Source organism: Camelus bactrianus, chromosome 13 (genome assembly GCF_048773025.1).
Source record: "Camelus bactrianus isolate YW-2024 breed Bactrian camel chromosome 13, ASM4877302v1, whole genome shotgun sequence".
Taxonomy (NCBI): domain Eukaryota; kingdom Metazoa; phylum Chordata; class Mammalia; order Artiodactyla; family Camelidae; genus Camelus; species Camelus bactrianus.
In genome coordinates, this window is record NC_133551.1 from 60,439,992 (window position 1) to 60,461,610 (window position 21,619).

Here is a 21,619-nt window from a genome sequence, read left to right on the forward strand (position 1 = left end):
ACTTTTGTGCCCTCACCGCCCTTGGACTTCTCGAAAAGCTAGGCTTTGGTAGGGGGGGGCGCTAAAGGCAGAGCTCAGAACTTGAGCCGGGGTCACTGAGTGGGGAGGAGGTACTGGTGGGCTTTGAGATTTCTGGAGCAGCCCTCCCGCCATAAACCCTCGCACTTTACTCAACATGAAATCTTTTCAGGAGAAAACGCCCCCAAATTCAAGAAGCTGATCCTCCCCTCCCTCCTCTTCCTCTCCCACTTAACTGGGACGCCCCAGAAAGTCGCAGGCCTTTTAGCTAATCCCTCGATTCCCTATTCTACTCTCATTCCATTCTCAGACCCTACCTCTTCGCTCCCACCCGCAACCTCCGTTCGAGCCAGAGACCCCCCCGGGGGACAAGGAACGTGGGAAACGTTCCCAATCCTTGGGGAGAACTAGCACCCCTAGGTAAAGAGGACGCGCCCCCGCCGGAGGGGCCAGGGCTCTGGTTCCCTGCGGGGTCCCGGCCGCGCCGTCGGAGCAGCCGGCGCCGCCCCTCCCGCCCCGCGCGCCGAGCGGCCGCGGCGAGGACTACAAGTCCCGGCGTGCCGCGCGCGTGCTCCCCCCTGGGGTTCCGGATGGTGAGCGGCGAAGGTAAGGCGAGCTCGCAGAGGCAGCGGCGGCGGCGGCGGAGACGGAGAGAGGCAGGCAGGCAGGGCGAGGGCGAGAGACGGAGGGAGGGAGCGAGCGAGGCAGACCAGACAGACAGACAGGCGGGCGGGCAGGCAGAGCGAGCCACCCGCCAGGCTGCGCTCAGCCCCGCTCACAGCGGAGAGAGCAGAAGGCAGGAGGAGGGAGGGGAGGAGGAGGAGGGAGGGAGAGAGGGAATCCAGCTACCACCACCCAAAGCCAGCGTCTGCTTTCTGTCCTCATTTCCTTTTCCCACCCAGCTCTGAGAGCAGAGAAAGGCAGAGGGAGCGAAAGATAGAGACAGTCAGAGAGACAGACAGACAGCCAGAGAGAGCGGGAGGGAGGAGGGCGGAGGAGGAGGAGCAGGAGGAGGACTACGCGGGGCGCGTTCCCTCCCAGGTTTGCAATTGGGGAGGTGGGGGCGGGGGTGTCCAGGGCTGTGAGAGTGTGTGCACGGTGGGGGTAGCGAGGGGGGCACAGGGAGCAAAGGAGTGACCGAGGTGGGGGGCGCCGCGGGAGCGGGGGGCCGTGTCCAGCGGAGTTAGCGGCGGAGAATGTGAGCCGAGGCGCGAGCCATGCTGTCAGCAACGGCGGGCGGCTCAGGGCTCCTCCACGACTCCTCTCTCCAGCAGCCGGGCGCCCGCGTCGCTGCCGCCGCCGGAAGACAGACGCCCCCCAAAGCCCCTCGCCTGGCTCGGACCCACGGAGCCGGTAGCCCAGCACTCCGGTGAGTGGCTCCTCCTCCCTAACACTAGACCCCTGCTGGGGACCAGCCGGCCGTGCTCTTTTGTGCAGCGCACCGGGGGGGCCCCGCGCCCCCTTCGCGTGCCCCGGTCCGGTCCGCCGGACCCGGTGGCTGCGGTGCCCGCGGTGCGGTCGGTCTTTGTTTCCACCGGGGCCCGCGGCTCGGCTGGGCTCGGCTCGAAGCCTGGCAGGCAGCGCCGGGAAGGGGGAGGGGGAGGTGGACGAGAAGGGGGGGCGGGGAGGGGGGGTTCTCGGGTTTCCTGGCCGCCCCGCGGCTCCCCCGGCTCGGGGGCGAGGTGCGCGCCCAGAGCTGCCGCGCGCCCCCTCCTCCTTCCCCCTCCCTCCGTTTTTGGATTTAAAACTGCAATTTGCTCTCCAGCTTGCTGAGAATGTGGGGGGGGGGGTGTGGAGGGGGGGACCGTGGGAGCGGAGAACAAGGCTGGATTTTAGGAACGGCGCTGGGAAAGGGGGAGACTGCGGAGGGAGGAGCCCCTCCCCTTCAACCCCCAAATCCCAAGGTTCCTATGGTGCTCTGGGAGTTAAGGGGCGGGGACCTAATGACCCGGAGGGGGTGTGGGGCGGAGGAGGGATTTGGGGGCGGCCGGGGCCAGAGGGGTTGGGCCGCGTGCCCGGTTACCTGGCGAACAAAGTCGGCTCACTTTTGCATAAATAAATAAATAATCGCCTATCAATGCGTTTCCTCTGAGGCTCTGATTGAATCGGCCCCCTCTTCCCCAGGGGGTGGGGTGCTGAGTGACAGCTGTCAGCCCCCTGGGCCGGTAGCTGGGGGTGAATTGCTGAATCCCTCTGCTTTCTGGGTAAGGGCGCCTTACCCTGGCTGGGTCCTGGGTCCCCGGGCAGAGCCAGAGGGGCAGGGGGCTGGCTCAGAGTCTAGGAAATAACCTTGTTTCCTGTTCTACAGGAAAAGGGACAGCATCCCAGAGTTTGGGGGCTGGGGATGAGGACTGCTGGGAGCTGGAGGGGTTCCCCAGCAGCCTGACCCCCCAGCCTCTTGCCAGGCGAAGGGGCCAGCTGAGGGAGGAAGGATGTGGGCCTTGCTGGCCGGAGGCGGGAGCTGGGGCTGTCCCTGAGGCGGGCAGCGGGCACAGAGAGGGAGGAGGGAGAGAGAGAGAAGCGGGGGCGGGAATTCTCTACCGCAGACCCTGGGGGCCAGGGCCAGATGTGGAGGGGTGGGGAGTCCCCCCTCCCTCCTAGCTTGGGGGCCCTGGGGCTGGGCTGGGAGGGGCTGAGCCTGGTGCCCTCCGTTCTGCACCAGTGCCTGACTGGCAGGGCCAGCTGAATTTGGGCCCAGGCGTCACCCTGGGAGGCAGGGCCCGGCTGCACCAGCCTGGTCCCTGAGTACAAGGAGGGACCCTTGGGGGGCCTGTGCCTGTCTGGCTGGGCAGGCGTTTCCCGCCGGACCAGTTGGTGTCAGGCGGGACTTGGCCCCAGCTCCCTGGGCAGCGCTCAGGGTGTGAGGACAAGCTTTGCCTCCGGGTCAGGGTGGCCACATTTTGTCCGCTGCTGCCGCCGGCGGGGCGGGGGCATGTGCCCAGGCCTGGGCAGAGTCCTGCCAGGAGCATTTGGGGTGTTTCTATTGTTGGCTTGTTCCTGTTCCGTGTGGCCCAGTGTGTGTAGCTGTGTGAGCTGGGGCTGTATATGAAAGATTACCAGTCAGTCCATCCCCTACACTTGACCCATCCCTCCACTTGTGGGGGCAGGCTGGGTTGTGGTGGTGAGCTGTAGGGGGACCCCCCCCCAGGTGGCATGTGCATGCAGCTTGCCATCTCCCTCCTTTGAGCAGATGTATATTTATTTTTATAGTAATGGAAAATCAAACTGGATAGTAAGTTGAATTCATTTTTTTCTTCTGCTGTGTCAATAGTTGGAATAACCCCCAGAGACTAGTGAACTTCTTGCCCCAGAGCTCCCACCCTCCAAAGGTAGCAAAGATCAGTGAGGGCATGATCTTTGGGGGACCAGTGGATTCCGGTTCAAACCAGTGACTCTTGTCCCTCTTGGTCTGGCACTGGGACAGGTGCCAGGTAGGCAGGGAAGGCATTGCCCCCCTCCCCAGGTATCCCCCTCCCACCACCGGGTAGTCTGGCCTCTCAGCTGTCTCCTTGGTCAGTGGCTAAGCTGTGCCCAAGCCTTCAGGGACATTCTCCTGGTGGGCTCTCTCCCCCTGCCTGGGCTCCCAGCCCACGTGCTGATATTTATTTTCTGTAGTAAAATCCATTTTTAATGCCGTTACTTTTGAAATAATATAGAGAGAAACAAATGTGATGTATTTAAGTTGCCCTCTGTGAGTTTTTAATGTGATCTATGGCTGAGGTAGTGATGGAAGGAGCTGTTGGGCTTGGAGAAATTTGGTGTCATAAAAAAAAAGAGCTTGCTGTTTATTATGGTTGCTGGGCTGGGGGGTCTGGAACAGGGTCATGGGGGCAGAGTGCCCCAGCACCCCCAGGTGCTGTGGTTGGACAGCATTGCTTCTCAGTTTGGAGGTGTATTGTTTCCAGGATTATTTTGCATTGCTCCCCAGCCCTTGATGGGACCTTTGGTGAGAGAGCTTGGGAGCTGGGGGGCTTTGCCCCACCTCATTTCACCTGCTTAGATTTTGGCAGGGAGGCTTCTAGAACCTCCTGCTGAGCTAAGTGGAGGTGTATTGTGGGGAGGATGGATTTGGATTCTAAAGGAGATTAAGGGATGGGATTTCCACCTGCTTGGTATGGCTATGCTGGAGGCTTGAGGGGCGACTGTTCCTGGCAGAAGACCTTTTTTTTTTAAGGGGGGTGGGCTACTCTGAACTGGCAGAGCCCAGAGGGATATTGCTTGTTCTCAGATCAGCCTTGAGCACTGGCTCCAACCACTACCTCCTCTTGCCTCTGTTCCCTATTGGACAGGGGCTTCCTCCAGGCAAACCTGATCCCCCTCACTTCCCCTCCTCTCCACTCTGTCCCACCCCAGGTCAACTTCTTTTTTTTTTTTTTTCTTTTTGGTTTTGGAATACAGAGCTCTGTGTCTTGTGCCAGCCACCCAAGACCAAAGGGTGCCATGCCTTCGTACCAGATGCCCAGGCGCTTCTGGTCTGATTAGTGAGGTCAAGCAGACTCACTATTATGGGATGGAGCCCAGCTCTGTCTCTGGGTCCCCTGGGACTCTTGGGACAGAGCTGGGGAGAGGGGAGTCAGGATGGGGTGGAGCCGGGAACCGCAGGGCAGGGAGCAAAGGTAAAATTGCTGCTAATGTCAGCAGATGGACCCCCCCCCCAGGGAGAGAGCTGGGGGAGTTGGGGAGGAGAGAGACCCAGACAGCCACATGCAAGGTGGAAAGAGGGAAAGATGGTGACAGAAGCCAGTAATGAGGGGATGAGGGAGAAAACAGTGACAGAGAAGAGCCAGGATCAGAGCCCCTGGAGATGGCATCCAGAGGACCAAGAAGGCCTAGGCATGTGCCACTCCCCACCCCACAGCTCGAAATGAGCGGACACTGAGGGTCTCTCACCCAAGATAAAATGCTACTGGATTGTATTTGGAGGAAAGACAAGTGGGTATCTCTGGGAAGAGGGAGGAGGACTCCCACAGAAGGAGGGAGAACTGGGAGACAGGGGATTCCATGGGTCACTTGACTAATGTTCCTGCCCCAGGGCAGCGTCTCCCCACTGTCTTCTCCAAATGCCTGGGAACAGAGCCCTGAGCTCTTCCTTGGACCTGGAGGCGGGGCTTGAGGCAGGTACAGTGCCCCACAGGTTGTGGGCACTCTGTGGCAGGAGGCATCGGGGTTTTAAAAGCGGGGAACATTAGGAACATTAGAGACACCAGGGGCATCATCCAGTTGGATTCCCCCCCACCTTGTTTGACAGGAGGAAACCCAGTCTAGAGAGGGGAGCCTCTGGCCCAAGGTTAGGCACTTGGCAGAGACTGGCCTGGGACCTAGGTTCTTTCCCTCACCTCTCTGTAGTTAGAGCTGGAACAGCTGCAGGGGGCCTCCTGGGTGCGGAGGGGGGCCAGAGCCTGGGGAGAGGAGCAGGCGGGCACCCTTGTGGCCAGAGCCCCCCAGGGGAGGGGGAGGTGCCGCTGCCGGGAGAGAGGGAGGGAGGGGCGAGAGGAGGGGAAACAGTGAGTCAGGCTTCCAAGAGCTGAGGATGAGAGAGCCAGAGCTGGGAGGGAGAGGGCAGGGAGGGCTGCTCAGAAGCGAGGAGAGGGAGGGGGCCCAGCCAGGGGCAAGGAGAGCTCTAGAGGGAGGGAGCCAGCCCTGGCCCTGGCCCTGGCCCAGCGTTGGGCTGTGTAGGGCTGTGCAGAGGGTGCAGCCAGTATGGACTTTGCCCGCTGCAGGTCAGGAAGGAGGCAGATTCTGCCTCTGTAGCGTCCCTTTCTTTCCCTATTCCTCATTATGATCCCACCCCAGGACTTCAGGAGGAATGACTGTGCTGTCCCATCACTTCCTCAGTTTCCCCATCTATTGTGGGATTTGGACTGTGAGCTATTCTCAGAGAGTTGTGGGGGTGGGCAGAGCCTCCTGGGAGGTGTTGAGGGATACCTTCTCAAGCTTCTGGCTTTGTGCTGGGGGCCCTGTTGGAGGCTGCCACCAGTCCAGGTAGGGTGAGAGTCTCTGGGGTAGGGCTCCTGCTGAGAGCCCTCTGAGTTGCTAGGCTAGGGAGTGGGGGTGGTGGGCTGTGTGTGTGTGTGTGTGTGTGTGTGTATGAGAGAGAGAGAGAGTCAGAGGTGGGGGCTGGTCTGGCAGTGGTATGTGGACTGCCTGGGGCCTCTCAGGATGGTCAGTGCCTAGACAGGGCCAAGATCTCCACATGTCCAGAGCCACCCTCCAGTTAGGAGGAGGGGAGACACTTGTGTGATTCTCTGTGGGTCAGAGGCTCTGGAAAAACTGGGAGGTGGGAATGGTCCCTGTGGGAGCTGGTGAGAACTGCCTATGCGGCCCCTCATGTCTGGAGCTGGAACCAGAACTGGAGGGCTCCCCCAGGGACTGCCTGGGAGGGGAAGACCCCCTCCCACCCAGCTGACAGAAAGCTATGGCTCCCAACCCTTCCTTCACCCAAGGCCTGGCATCTCCGGGTCCTTCCCTCTTGGATCCCTCATCCCCTCATTGACTAGAAAATGAGGAAGGTGGGAACTGAAGCTGCCTCTCCTACAGGGCCTGGCTTTGGGGGGGAATGACGTGAGGGCAAAGTGAGGCCCCCCTGCCTCCCCCTTACACATGCATGCACAGACTCAGCTGCAGTGAGGCCCTGCTTTCTCTCCTCTTTCTGCTCTGGGGTCCTTGGCTTGGGAGCCCAGGGGAGGGGCCGCTTCTGCAGCTGGCTGGCCCCGAACTCCCAACTCAGCCCAGCTGCTACTGAAGCTTCCAGAAGCTGCAGCTTTGCACCCCCCCACACCCCCTGAGCCAGGAGAGGCCTTTGCTGACCTGGGGGAGGGTGCCTTGGTGAGCGAGTGGGCACCCTTAGAAGGACTAGCACAGACAACCAGACAGATGGGTGGCGGAGCAGATGGACAGAGACACCCACGCACAGGCAGACGGAGAGAGACGGACAGATGGACCAGGACAGGGAGAGACGGACAGACAGAGGTGCTGGCAGAGAGAGGAGTCAGAAAAATGGAAGGGCCTGGGGAGAGAAAGACAGAGAGACAGAGACTTGGAGACAGGGAGATTCAAAGAGGGAGACAAGGTGACTGAGATGGGAGGAGAGATCTGGGGTAGAGGGGGAGAGGCAGGAGATAAAGAAAGGGGGAAACCCAGAGAGAGGAAGAGAGAGGAGAGACTTGAGGCTACAAACCACAAACAAGGATTTGATGAGAATCTGGAAGGTGTTTTCTCCTGCTTCCCTTCCGAAACCCCCAGGCCAGCCAAGTCTCCATTCCTTCCACCCCCGGCTCAGTTTCCAGCTGCTAAAGAGGTCAGGGAGAAAGAGAGCAAGGAAAAGAGAAACACACACACACACACACACACACACACACACACACACACACACACACACACACACACACACACACACACACACACACACACCCTCTCCTCCCTGCTCCTCCCTGATCTTTTGTAGGGGCAGGGAGTTGCGGAGGGCGCCTCTCCTAACCCTGACCCCTCCTCCAGTTGTGTATACTTCTTGTCTCAGAAAATATCCCACAACACTTCCCACTCACCAGGTTGGATAAAAGCCCCCCGCCCCCGCTCACACCTGTCCACAAAGGCCCTGCCTCACACTCATAAATACACGCTTTATGACATACAAGTCTCTGCTCTCACACTCATCCTAAGTCTCACAATACAACTGGTGAACTTGTCCCTAGGCTTTCTTACCCAACAGGCAGTGACACGCAGACCTTGTCATGGGGTCTCAGGATATGTTGACACACACACATAACACAGTGACCCTCTCACACAACTACATCTCACACCAGAGCAGAGAGAGGGCTCTTGCTCTCTGGAGGTGAAGATCAGGGCTGCCAGGGAGCCATGGTGCCGGGGGCGGGGGATTGGGGGGAGGCGGTATGCCCCTGACTCTTACCTAGCTGGCAGGGTGGGAAGGCAGGAGGCCCTCTCAGCCAATGGGAGCCCTCCTGGGAAGTTGCAGGGCCTGGCCTGGACACAGGTAAATTGGTTGGTGTGAAAGAACTGAGAGTTGATCAGAGTGTGTGTGCGCGCGCGTGCACATGCAAACACGCACGTGTGTATAGGTATAAGGGCTGGTGAGTGTCTGTTAACAGTGTGTGTAAGAGAGAGTGCATGTGAGATGGAATATGGGTGTGACAGGGAGATCAAGGTGTGTGGAATGTGTGGGTGTATGTGTGATAGCTCCTTGTCAGGTATGTATGTGTGGAGGCATGTATGTGACAGGTGTGTGTGGCTGTACCTGGTTTTACAGGGTGGAAGTGTGTGTAATGGGCATACATATATGAAGGACTAGGACCCTGGGGGTGAGGTGTGTGTGTGTGAGGGTGCAGTGTTCTGCAGGTGTGAAGGTGTGGGGGGGTGTTTGCGTGTGAGTGTAGGCAGGGTGCACATAGGAGAGGGTAGCTGCCTGGGTGGGGCTGTGAGCTTGTAGCCTGAGTTGAAGGGCTGTTTTCTAAGGCAAGGATGCCGCTTGAACAGAGGCCATTGGCATGAACACATGCAAAGGGGCTCCAAGGCTCACAGTCGGGCGCTGACCCACACCGATGCACAAGGACAGACATACCCACCCCGTCCTCCCTCTTCCTCTCTCCTGGCGTCAGTGGTTTTCGAAGGAGCCTCCTTGAGGACTGTTTGCTGTGCAGTTCCCCCCACCCCCCAGCCTGTGCCTCTTCAAACACTGCGATGCCCTCCAGGCAGCTTAGTGGAGGCTCCTGCCTCGACCATCTGAAGGCAGATGGGTGGGCTGGGATCTGCTGCCGCCCCCCGGGGAGCGAGGAGGTGGCTCTGCTCCTCGGGCCTGGGCACAGGCTGAGACAGATGGACTGCCTGTCTCGACACCCCCACATGGGGTCTAGGGGTGGGGCAGGCACCCCCCAGCAGAGGGGTTCTAGCAGACAGCCCCAGGCGGGCCCCTGAGCAAGGTCAGGACTGCCCTTCATCTCAGAGGGGCACCCACCCTCACCCTGCAGCCCCATCACCTGTCTGGGCACAGGGACCCAACTGCAGCCCTCACACCTCCTAAATACACTACTGCTTCCTACTCACAGCTCCAGCACCCCTAAACACACATCCCCAGAATCTCCACACACAGCCTCTCCACATCCAGCCACCTTCCTCACATCCAACTGCCCTGCCTGCACACAGCCCCAGCCCACCCCCAACACACAACCACCACATGGCTACCCACCCAAACACATACTTCCAGCCCTAGTACTTAGCCAAAACCCAGGTTTTTATGACCCACCATGAGACCCCCAAACACCCCAACATACACACACAGCTTCTACTGCATCCTCAGACATATCAACTTCCTCTCCAACCCAACACCTCCCCGGACATACCCAGGACCACACTACAGCCCTAATACCTCCCACATGCTCAGACTCTCAGAGCCTAGCACCTAACAGATTATAGATACACAGGTTCCCCCCAGAGCCCCAACATTTCCCCAGTTACAGCCCAGCACCTCCCTAAAACACACCGATACAGCCCCCTCCACTCTCCAAACTCAACAACCCCCGCATACACACAACACCCACTCAGACAAGAACACCCCCTATAGCCACACCATTTCTCTCAAACACACAGACATAGCTTCAGTTCTAATATATCTCTGAACGGATAGCGTCCCCCTAGCTTCTCGTACCTTCCCAGACACAGGTGCGCACACACACTCACACCCCCCCAGATCCCAGCACCTCCTCAAACAGGCCTCTATACATCCCCAACAGGCTCCAGCCCCAGTACTTTCCTCAGCCATCAAAGGGCCGAGGGACAGCCCCCACACCGCCTCAGACACCAGTCCCACATACATACACAAACACACAACCTCAGCTCAGTCGAAACCCTGCACCCAGTCACCCCTCAGAGCTGCTCTGCCCTGTTCCCTGCACCCCTACCTCACTCTGCAGCCCTCACTCCCACCATCACACATTCCAGCACACCCTCCCCACCACAGTGCTTGCCATCACCGCTCTCCCACCTTGTTCTCCCCAGCCCTCCTCCCCCAAAGCCCCCTTCTCCCAGACCCCCTCCCCCCGCCCTCCGGGCCGGCCCGCCCGCCCCGGATAGCCCCAGCCTTGAACACACACTGGCTCACTCTTGTGTGCTTTCTCTCTTTCTCTGCTGTCCAGTCCTCCCCCACTTCCCAGCACCTCCTCTGCCTGGGGAAGCATCTCCATCCCCCCTTATTGCCCCAGGCCTTTCATTCCTGGACAGTGAGGCTCTATATCTGGTTCAAAGCTGCCCCACCCAAGACCCCGTGCTCTGGGCACCCTGGCCTGGGCTTTGGGGGTTTGGGGCCTCTTTGGGGGCTCTTGGCACCTGGTCACCCTGATCTCTCAGCCAAGAACTTGGAGTACCCAGCCTTCCCTGGCTCTGGCATGTATGGTGGGGGAGGGGGAGCAGGGGGTGCTTGGCAGGGGGATTAACCCCCAGCCTGTGCTTTCTCAGGTGTTTACCAAATCCTCCTCCTCCATGGCTCACCTGAGGGGGACATTGGGCCTGGGGCTTCAGGGGAAAAGATGGGGAAGGTGCTAGCTTGACATGCTCCCCCTCCACCCCAGATCTGGGCTTGGGGCTTGGTCTCCCTGGGAGTCAGTTCCGACAGTGAAGGTTACTTTACTAGATGCATGATTTTAAACGGAATCTCCACCATCTGTTCCACCCCCTAATTACAGATGCACAGAATCCGCCTCAGAGGGCAGCATGAGGGGAGTGATTTAGAGGCTGAGCTGCTTCTGCCTGCATCAGGGCTGGGGAGATTGGGGGGGGGGCTCTGGGTATTGCTCACAGCCCCCCAATCCCATCTCTTTGCCAAGGGCCCTTCGTGCCTCTTCTCTTGTTGGGGGTAGGCTCATAGAAAAATCCCCCTGGCGCCCAAGACCTGAAAGAGGAAGCAACTGCTATGCTGAGGGAGGGGTCCCTGAGATACCGCCTGTGTCCCAGGCCCCAACAAGTCTTAGGATGCAGGCTCCATTAGAGCCTTAAAAAATTCAGTGAATCGATCTCCTGCCTGCTTCATGTGCCCTGGGGAGCCACAGGCGCTGGCTGGGCCCAGCTGTCTGCCCACCCCAGGGGTAACAGGGATGGTAAGGTAGGGAGTGGGCAGTGAGAGCAGAGGTGGGGGCATTCTGGTTTTGGCAGCAGAGGTCGCGGGCAGGTACGCCAAGACCCACCAGTTGTGTTTGCATGTATGTGCCCATCGACCTTGGCATGCCTGACCCCAGCTTGAGCTGCGCTCTCTGGGCTGGACCAGCACCAGGGACCAGAGCCTGGGCCTCAGAGGGTTCGGTAGGACACCAGGCTCCACCCTGGGGATGGGTCCACCTTTGCCCATGGCGCCAGGGACCCAGGCCCCAGCCTGCTGGGTGGTGGCAGCCTCAGGCACACTGCAGTAGAAGCTGGAGCAGTCACTGTAGGGAGAAAGGGAGCGGGGTTGGGCTGGAGGAATTTTAAAGATTGCTGCAGGCAGGAGGGTCTCTGGAACCCTGTGGAGCGGGCAGTCATGCAGAAGTAATCCTATCGCCGCCTGCCTGGAGGAGTGGCGAGGAGAGGGGGCAGGGAGGGGAAGGATGGCGCTGCTGCTCCTCTCCCACCTCAGCCCCTGCCCCAGCCAGCTGTGGAGGGAGCCAGGGACTCCAGGGGGTCCCCTGAGGAGGCACCACCATTCCACCGTGGCATGTGCCCCCTGGAGGGGCAGTGCCGCAGCTGTTGCTCAGCTCCAAGCTCTGGGTTTTATAAATAATGCAGCTTGGAGGTGGGGGCCAACTCAGCCCCCGGTCACCTTGGGTCACCCAGTGTGGCAACTCCAGCTGGCAGTCCTGTGGCAGAGCCCCTCTCCCTTCCAGCCTGCTCCTCTTCTTTTGCTGTGTGAGCTTGGGCCAGAGGCCCGGCCTCTCTGGGCTAGGCCAGGGGCAGAGGAATGCGGAAGAACCCAGAACCCCCTGTCCTTTTGTACTCTCCCACTCCCCCAGCCTTCACAAGTTAACTGGCCTCTGGCTCCACAAGTCCAGGCTGGAGAGGGATGGCCTGCTCTCCAAGGGCCTCCCCCATTCCAGCCCCTCCATTTTGCAGATGGAGTAACCGAGTCCAGAGAGGGCAGGATGGCCAAGGCCAGCCAGCAGATGAACACCTCCTTCCGCCCCATTCTGCTGTCACTCAGGGCTCTTCTCAGCCTCAGCTCAGCTAAGAGCAGGGCCTGGGGGGGGCGGGGGATGTTTGGGAAAGTGGTTGCGGCTGAGAGGTTGCCATGGCGATGCTGCAGGATGCCGAGCTGAAGTGGGGGTCCTACAGGGTCTCTGGGGCCCCCAGCTCCACACCCCTGTGGTCTTCTCCTCCCCATCTCCTGTCCCCCACCCAGATGCCTGTCAGGCAGCTCCGGTGACAGGCTGGGTGGGTGACAGGTGGTGCAGGTGATGGGCTGGGTGGGTGACGAGCTGGGTGGGTGACAGGTGGTGCGGGTGCGAGGCAGGCAGGTGACAAGCTGGGTGGTGACGGGCCCTGCTGATGACAGGCAGGGGGTGTGGTTGGCGAGGATGCTGTCTCCTGGCTGGTGGCCTGTTACAGCCCCCCACCCTCCTGCGTGTGCACATGCACAGACTCCGGGCTCAGAGCTTGGGGCTAAGATACTAATGAGGCTTATTACGTGTGGAGGGGCAGGTGCCCAGGCTCACTAATAAGAGGCCTTTAACGAATAGGGGGGACAGCTGGGGGGCTTCAAGGAATTTGGCTGGCCCTCCTGGGCTAGAGGATGAGCCAGGTCGGGACCCCTCCTCCCCTTCCCCCGGGCCACTTGGCTTTGTGTTAATACTACTCACGGTCCTGGTAGCTACTGCTGTTGAGCTACTTGCCACACTGGCCAAGCCCTTTACCTGCACTTTCTCATTTCAACTCAACAGTCATAGGAGGGAGGCACTATTACCCATTTTACAGATGAGGATCTGAGACTGAGAAGGCAAGGGACTTCACATAGTAAGTTTCTGTTGCAACTGACATTTTAATCTAGGTCCTCTGTCCCCGGAGCCCATGTTCTTAACCACCCACCTCACCAGTAAAACTCAGGTTTTGGTGCAGACCCAGACCTTCTCTCGGAGCCTCAGTTTCACTCTTCTGGAAAATGGATATGTGGTAGAGGGGTAATCACCATAGGCTCCTCAGTTCTGACTCGGGTGGCTTCAGGGACTCCTCCAGGTAACTGCCGAGGCCTTACCCCATCTGGCCTGGATTCTAGGTGACACTCCTGGACTGGAGAGAGGGCAGGGCTTAGTGCTGAAGGAGTGGAACTAAAGAGGGGGACACCTGAGATATCTGAACCACTTCCTGCATTGAGTGGTGGGGAGGCTGAGGCCTGGAGACAAGCAGCAACCACCCAAGGTCACACACCCTGGGAGCTGTAGGGCCCCACGGGATCCCAGGTCTCTTGGCCTGTTGAAAGGGTGGGGCTAGGTGTGGTGCCAGGGCTGGGAGGTCACCTCCTCCTGGGCCCCACCCACCAGCCTAGCTTCTGCCCTGGAGGTTGTGAGCCCCTAGTTCCTGGGAGAGTTCAGGGGGCTATTGGCTGCCTCTTTAGGGCCATGCCCCTCCCCATTAATCTGGGTCCCTAGTGTCAGTTGAGCTCCTCCTTTGAACCCATTGTGGTGGAAACCCCCTGGCAACAGCTGATGGATGGGTTAGGGCCTTGACATTGGCCTGGGGCCACAGCATGACCCTGGAGGGACCAGGCTAGGGCTAGGGGGCTTGGAGGGGAATCTAAGGGAGAAGAATTAGGCTCATAAATCTTGGAGCATCTCAGTTCTCTTCTCCTTGACCTTCTTACCAAACCTGCTCTCAGCGACTCATCCAAGGCTGGGGGTTGAGGGAGTCCACCTGCCCATTCCCCTCTCCCTCGAACTGATGCTCCCTCCCTCCTGAAATTGCACCCACTATGGGGAAGGAGTTGCAGCCTTTGATATAGGGCAGGATTAAGAATTTGCATGTCTAGACTGCTGGATTTGGCCTGATTCTCAGTGGTGGTAAGGCGAAGGGCTTCACTGCCTCAGTTTCCCCAGCCTTGAGTTTGAAGTCCTCTCCTGGTGCCTGTCTGCTCGGTCAGGAAGGAGTGTTAATACTGAGAGGGATTTCACAGCTGTGGGACACATGGCCCTGTCTTCAGAAGCCCCATTCTGAAATAAGAAGCACAGCCCTGGCCTTGGGAGCCCTGAGACCGAGAGGTGAGGTCTTGAACCCAGGCTGGGCATGTGCCGAGTTTCAGGCAGGAGTGGGTGGTGATGGGTGGCAGGTCTGTGATGGCTTTCTGAAGCAAAAGTTGAGGCTAGGGGGAGGCCAGAAGAGTGGCAGTTTGCCTAGGGGGCTGAGGGGCCGTCTTTGGTTGGAGGGGTGGGAGCCTGGAAGGGTCTGGCTTTCCCACAGGCCCAGGCAGCCACAGCCTGAAGTTCTGGGGCCCTCCTAGCTCCCCAGGGAACCCACTGCTGCCTGGCCCTGGGGACCCAGGAGTCCTGGCGGGTGAGGGCGGGTCTCCGGCAGGCGCCCTGCCAAGCCCCGCAGCCTGCTCACCAGGAATCTTGTTGCTGAGAGATGGAAAATCCCGGCCGGCTGGGCCTGCAGCTCATCCCTCCCCTCCGGGAGGAGGAGGGGCCCAAAGATTCCTTCCTGCACCCCCCCTCCCATCTGGGGCAGGGCCCTCCTCAGCAGTAGGTGGGGCTGGGGGGCCCAGGACAGGCCTCAGGCTCAATCACATGGCCTGGAGCCTAGCCCAGCCCGCAATGGGCACCAGGGCACTCTGGAGGCAGAATGGGCCTGGTATGGCAGAGGAGAGGTGGGGGTGGGGTGCTGAGGCCAAAAAGGGCCTGGATGGGGGCCTGAGCCTGGCCCCGGCCCCACTGGCTCCCCCAGGGCGGAGGGTGAAGAAGAGTTGGTTCTCTCCTTGGACAGGAAGACGAATGATCCCATTATGGGAGCGTGATTTTATTCCACGTGTCACGGAGTCTGAGATTAACTTGCTCACCAGTCTGTGACAAACCCCTCACACCCTCACACCCAACACACACACACACACACACACACACACACACACAGAGGCACAGAGACACACACATATCCTTGGTCTCACAAACAAATGCACATCCCGCAGATGCACATATTTCCATATTACAGCACACGGCAGAGTCTCACATACAGATACACAAGCACACACTCACACTTAGATACGCCGAGATCAAGACACACAACCTCAAAAGCACAACATTGTCTTACTCACATTAAGGCCGTCTAGATACAAACAGGCTGTCCGAGAGGATGCTTGCAGCCTTTCTTAGACATGCACAGATCAAGGACACTCAGTGCCCCACAGACACAGATACACCTAGACACACACACCAGACACATTCATCTGGATAAGCCTTGAGCAACAACTACACACACTGAGACAAAGGCCCAGATACATACAGAGACAAAGACAGGCACAGACACACAGCCGGCAGTGTGCACACAAGCACAGGCGTGCACACCTGGACACACACAAAGACAAATAAATGCCCAGAGGTTTTGCTTTGGACAGATGTAAGGCACACACACATCTGGGCCTCCTTCTCAACCTCCCTGCCTGGGGACCTGGTAATCTGGTGCCTGTGGCTTCAGGGAGAACTCTGAGGAATCTTCTGCTCAGTCAGAGCCCCCAGCCCCAGGCCCAGGGCCAGCCCCCAACTCTGGCATTGGGCCCGTGACCGAGGCCATGGCAGCCACACCCTCACCAGAGCCCTGACATCTCTTACCTTACCCTTCGCACTGGCCACACTCACAGGCACACCATCTCCTCCCACACATGCTTATGACACCCCCCACACCCACACATGTACCGTTTCTCACTCACACCCTCCTCAGGTGTCCCCTTCTTGTCTTTCTCAATCACATTCCCCCCCGCCGCCCCACAGTCGTGCACAACCTCCAGCGCACACACACACCCGCAGCCTTCATGGCACACCCCCTCACCTTCTCATACAGACCCCCACGAGCCATGGACATGCGTGCCTTTACATACTTCCTCACCACTGCTCTCTCAGGCTAATTCACAAATGCAGCACACACACACACACTCCCCCACATACATCCGCACCACTTTCTCACATGCACGCGTGCACACACACACATACTTTCAGAGCCTCCCTCACGCCATCACTTTCCTTCCTCTGTCTCTCACAAACACTCCCTCTGCCAAGAGTGTGGCTTCTGCTGCAGAGCAGCCCCTGAAGTATCTGTCACGGTTCCCCATCACATCCTTGGCCTTCCTGGCCTCAGTCTCTTCCCCTCCACCTCCAGCCCTGCTTACTGTGGCCTTGTATTCTTCTGTCATCTCTGTTTTGTCAACAGTGATATATGGAGTATTGAGTTATTCAACAAACGCTGATTGAGCACTGATTATGGGCTAAGCATTGGGGATACGGGTCATGGGTCCTTTTCTCATAGAGCTCTCAATTTTGTGACCAGTTTTTTTGTTTGTTGCTAGTCTCTTCTGACTAGCTTGTGAGGTAACCCTTGATCTTGGATGTTGAGAGATGTGTAGGAATTCACAGGAGGGAAAATATGGGAAGAGTGTTCCTGGCAGAGGGAACAGCATATGCAAAGCCTGGAAGTGAATCACGGTATGATATGCTGGAAAACGGGGTGATGTTCAGAGACTAGAGGAGAAGCTGCAAAGAGGGCAGAAGTCAGATGTCACAGAGTTTAGATGCCTTGCCCAGAAGCTTGGATTTTGTCTAGTGGGCCGCAAGGAGCTGTGGGAAGTGTTTTGTGACAGGAAGGGGTGGGGAGATGATGGTGGTCGGACCTAGAAGAAGCGAGTGGGATGGAAAGGATATTCATTTAGGAACAAGGATCAGTCGAGTTCCAGTTCCAGAGCTGCGACCTCAGGAAAGTCACACAACCTCTGTGACCCGGGTCCATTATGTGAGAATGGTACGGTACAGGATCTGGTCTCATAGTAAATGCTCAGTAAATGATAGTCATTATTGTCAGTTATCAATAGGACATGGAGGTGGGGTGGAGGGTCATCAGATGAGGCAGAGATTTACTGAACACCTACTGAGTGCTGTGGACTGTGCCAGGTGCTGGGGTCCAGGTGTGGTCTGCGGCTTCAGGAAGCTGACACATCATAACCACAGCTCACACGGACAACAACAGAGGGCTGGTGTGAGGTGGAGGCAAAACGTCCTGGAAGATTGAAGGAGGATGGGTCACGGAGGAGCTGGTATTGAGCTGGACCCTAAAGAGGCTGTTCCAACTTGGGCAGGCAGATGTGGGCAAAGGAGCCTCAGGTAGAAGGAACCGTGTGAACGATAGACCAAGGGCAAAGAGTCTGAACTGGCTATTGTGTGGGACACAGGAGGAAGGGTGGCAGGTCGTGGGATGGGATTATGGAGGAGAGATCTCTGGAGCCAGGCTAAGACGGGGGTCAGTACCGGCTGAGCTGCACTCTAGAAATCCCATGTTTTGGTGATGACGTGTAATGTGCCTGCCCATTAGAGATTGCTCCAGACTCTGCCAGGAAGCCACTGGGTGACCACGAAAAAATGCCTTGCCCTCCTTGGCCTCAGTTTCCCCATCTGTGTGATGGGGTGATTAGTCTTGTTTAGGAGGGAATTCTGGTATCATGTCTTATGTGTTGGTCTAGCCAACTTTGTTAGGCATCTTCTGGCTGGGATTCTGAGCCTCAGCAGTGCTTTCTCCTAAGGATTCTGAACCAATGAAAAGAGCAAAATGAGGGGTTCCCTAGAGGTGGTTTGAGGCATTCTAAATGAGGAGCCAGGAGCTCAGCATGGAAGTGGGGGGGGTGGTCTTTGCCAGGATCTGACTCCAAGCCCCAGAGGGAACCAGAATAGAAGGCCAAGGTCCCTCTTTCCTCCTGCCCTGACCCATGTGGTGGCAGGTGTGGGCCATGTGCCCAGGAGAGCACAGTGCCCAATCCCTGGCCCAGAGGGTGTCAGGACTCTTCCTGCCCACTGATGGAGGAGCAGGGCTTGGGTTCAGGAATGTGGTCCAGGCCTTAGAGTCCCCAGGGGGTAAGGATCCAGGAGGCCAGCCTCAGGGTGGCAGAGCCAGGTAAACGCCCGTGGTAACCGGGTTCATTGATATTTGGTGTTGCTGGGAGTTGTGGTCTAAGGCGAGTCCTGGTGACCCCTCAACTGCCCGGGATCCTGGCTGCAAGGGGCTCTTTAAGCATCTCACCTGTGAGGTGGGGCTAGTAGAGAATTAATTTCCTGTGCTATTTTAATTTTGCTGTATTTAATTTGCTGTTTATTTTAATTAATTAGTGGCGGGTAATCATCTATCGTAACTTGCTGCCGCTGGCTCCTCTTCCTTTTCAGAGGGGTGGAAGGCCAGGCCTGGTGATTGCCGACTGGGCTGTGTTAGCTGTGGGGGAGCTGGAGGGCCTTGGGGCCTTGACCTTCTTCCCCTTTGCCTCTCTCAACCCAGGGGTCTTCTCCCCTCTCCCTAGTTCCCCTCCAAAAGAGCCCTCTCCTCCCCCTTCACTTGTGGTCCCCCCACTTCTTCCTCCTCTCCCTTTAGGACTGCTTCAGGGCCTCAGATGCAGTAACCTGGTGATATGAGACCCTGGCCTGTCCTGCAGTAAACAGTATTTTAATGTCATAGGTGGTAGGTTAAAAGACAGGGAACTTGGCTTGCAACCTAAGCGGTGCTTAAGGGCTGCTGGGGAAACTTATAACATGGGGGTCAGTTTTAAATGGCAGTTCCCTTCTCCACCCCAGTGCCCAAATAGCACACCCATCTGTAGTCAGGCCCCAGGGACACTAGAGTGTCCAAGCACCTGTAAACACATCCATGAGCATGATTTCAGTTATTAATCTCTAGGACAGACCTCCAGGGGAGAAGGTCTCTATCCCTTCTAGACATGAGGAAGTGAGCTGTCAGAGAGGTTAAGTGACTTGCCCGAAGTCACACAGCAACTAAGAGAAGCAGAGCCTGGATTCTGACTGTAATCTGTCTGACTGCAAGGAAAGAGTTAATTGGAGGGGAGGGAGGGGAAGTGGCTTGGGGATTAGGGTAGGAGAATTAGGTCAGAAGACTGATGGGGCCAGGAAATGGGGTCCTCTGGCTCTCGAGGATGTGGGGAGGGAGGAGTGGGTCCCTTTCACAAGGGGCTGCCAGAGGTGTGAGGTCTCTGCCACCTCTTTCCATTTCCCTCAGTGTCTTCAGTTGTCTGTTTGGAACTGGGGCTTGCTTTGTCACTTGCCCTGTACCTTACCAGGGGGACCCTTCCATGGCTAAGTGGAACTCTATTTATTTAATAAACACATAGCATTTGCCAAGTCCCAGATACTCTTTTAACTTTATAAACAGACGTTCATTTAATCATCATAGTAACCCTTTTATCTTTATTTTACTTATCAGAAAGCTGAGGCTTAGAGAGGTTAAGTAAGTTGTCCAAAGTCACAGAGCCAGTACCTGGTGGAGCAGCCTTTGAACTTGAAACACCAGGATCCAGAATCCTTGTTCTGAGCCATGGTACTATCCTGCCCCATTAATGCTTTAAGTGGGAGATGGGGTCCTGACTTCCCGGGAAACATGGCATCCCGGGAATTCAGAGGGAGCCTCTAGCCTAGGTTGAAGGGGAGATCCAGCCCCACCCTCGCCAACCCAAGTCTCATAGGGCAGACAGAGCCCGCAAATCACTCTGCTTTGTGGGGAAAGCAGGCAGGTTGTCAGGGTGTGCCTGGCTGGGAGGTGCCGATCAGCATAGAAGCCTCTGTAGCACAGCCTTTGCCTCCACAGTGCTGGCCATGGTAGTGGGTGAGGGACATGGAAACACTGATGGAAGGGTTGACCTCAGACTGTGCCCTCAGAGAGCTTGCTATCTAATTGACTGGAAAAACAAGGCAGATGTGTGTGAACATTTACCAACAGTTATGTATAAGACAGTGGGAGAGAAACATGACAGAACACAAAGCAGTTGAGTTTGGGCTTTGAATCCTGTGTGGCCTTAGTTATTTGACTCCTCTCTCAGCCTCAGTTTCCTCACCTGTCAAGGGGAAATAATAATGGCAATGACTGCATAGGGTTTCCTTAGGCTCAAGTGAGATAAAATGTGAGGAGTTTGAGCTCTGGAGCAGGGGCTCAGTGAGCATCCATCTAGATGTTAAGGTCAACGTCTAGAAAAACACATGGACCTGCCCCTGTGGTTGGCACTGGAGCAGCTCAGGGTGGGAATAGTGAGGATGAGGAGGGCAGTGAGGGTCTCGGCCTTGGAGTCAGACTGCTTGGGTTTAAATCCCAAGCATGAAGAGTCGCTTACTCTCTTTGGGGCTTGATTTCCTTGTCTGTAAAATGGGTATAATAGTGGCCCCCCATAGGGTGTTGTGAGGATTAAACTGGTTAATTTGTCTATTCAGTAAGCAATATTGAGCACCTGCTGGGTGCCTGACGTATGTCCACTCACTGCAGATGATAAGCGGTCAATACATGTGAGCAATCTTATCATCATCCTCAGTCATATTCTGGAGAGGAGGAGAACGGTTAAGGGAGGAGGAAGAGAGGAGGCTGAGGCTTTTAGGGGTCTTTGTCTAAATGGGAATGAGTGACACGATAAAATGCTATATAAGTGAAAACAAGTTGATGTTTATTGAGTGCTTACTATGTGCTGGCTCCTTAGCTCATGAGGCAGGTGCTCATGTAACCCCCTTACAGGGAGGAAGCAGGCTGGGAGAGGTGTAGTGACATGCCCAGAGAAACACAGCTTGTAGTGGGTTGAGAGACTCCAAAGCCAGGCTCTTGATCACAAAGTTTTAAACCTGATTAAAAGATGGTGTGGGGCGGGGGCAGTGATCCAGAGAGGAAAGCGGGAGAGACCTGGCCAGGAGAGGGACAGAAGTGGGGCAGAGCCTCCAAATTCAGCAAACAGTGAAAGGCTGGACCAGGTCAGCATGTGCTCCCCCAGTGGGTTTTCCCAGCAGTAAACAACAAGGCATGAACTCAGGGAAGGGAGCGAGTGAAGACTGGAGGCCAGGCTTCCCAGAGAGGTGGGTCTTGAGAAGCAGGCAGAGTTGAAAGAGACACCAAGCCAGTGCATTCCAGGCAGAGTGCACAGCATCAGCAAAGGCCCTGAGGTGAGTGAGCAGTGTGGCTTAGAGCTGAGAAGAGGGAGGAAATGGCTGCGAGAGGTTAGAACAGGGGTTGGGAGGGCTGGTGGCCTCAGGAGCATAGGGAGAGTGACAGCCCCAGGGAGGTAGGGAGGGTGACAGAATCAAGAGGTTTAGTTAATGTAGAAACAGAAATAACCTCCTATCTAGACAGGAAATAGAGCATAGTGACCAAGAGGGCAGGTTCTGGAGAAAGTCACATTCTAGCCAGGCTGCTTCCTACCTTGTGATCAAGGCAAGTCTCTTGACATCTCATTTTCAAAATGAAGTGTAATGAAAGTACCTCTGTCCTAAGATGAGATGATCTGTGAGAGGTGCTTATAGCACAAGACCGGGCATATACCAAGCAATTGATTCATTCATTCATTCCTTAACTACCAAGTGCACACTTGGTGTCAGGCACTTTTTTAGGGCACAGAGCAGAAAACAAAGTAGAT

General features: G+C 57.0%; 1 protein-coding gene across 4 annotated transcripts in view; it reads left to right on the forward strand.

The window, feature by feature from the left end:
* The first annotated feature begins 578 nt into the window (after positions 1–578).
* The window catches only part of LOC105063440 (transcription factor Gibbin), a 63,690-nt gene continuing 42,649 nt past the window's right edge, over positions 579–21,619 (forward strand). The window contains exons 1-2 of one of the 4 annotated variants that reach the window (XM_074377063.1): positions 579–624; positions 1,290–1,387. The gene's annotated coding sequence lies outside the window, so the exon portion shown is untranslated. The other 3 variants (XM_074377064.1, XM_074377061.1, XM_074377062.1) reach the window with 3 other exon arrangements.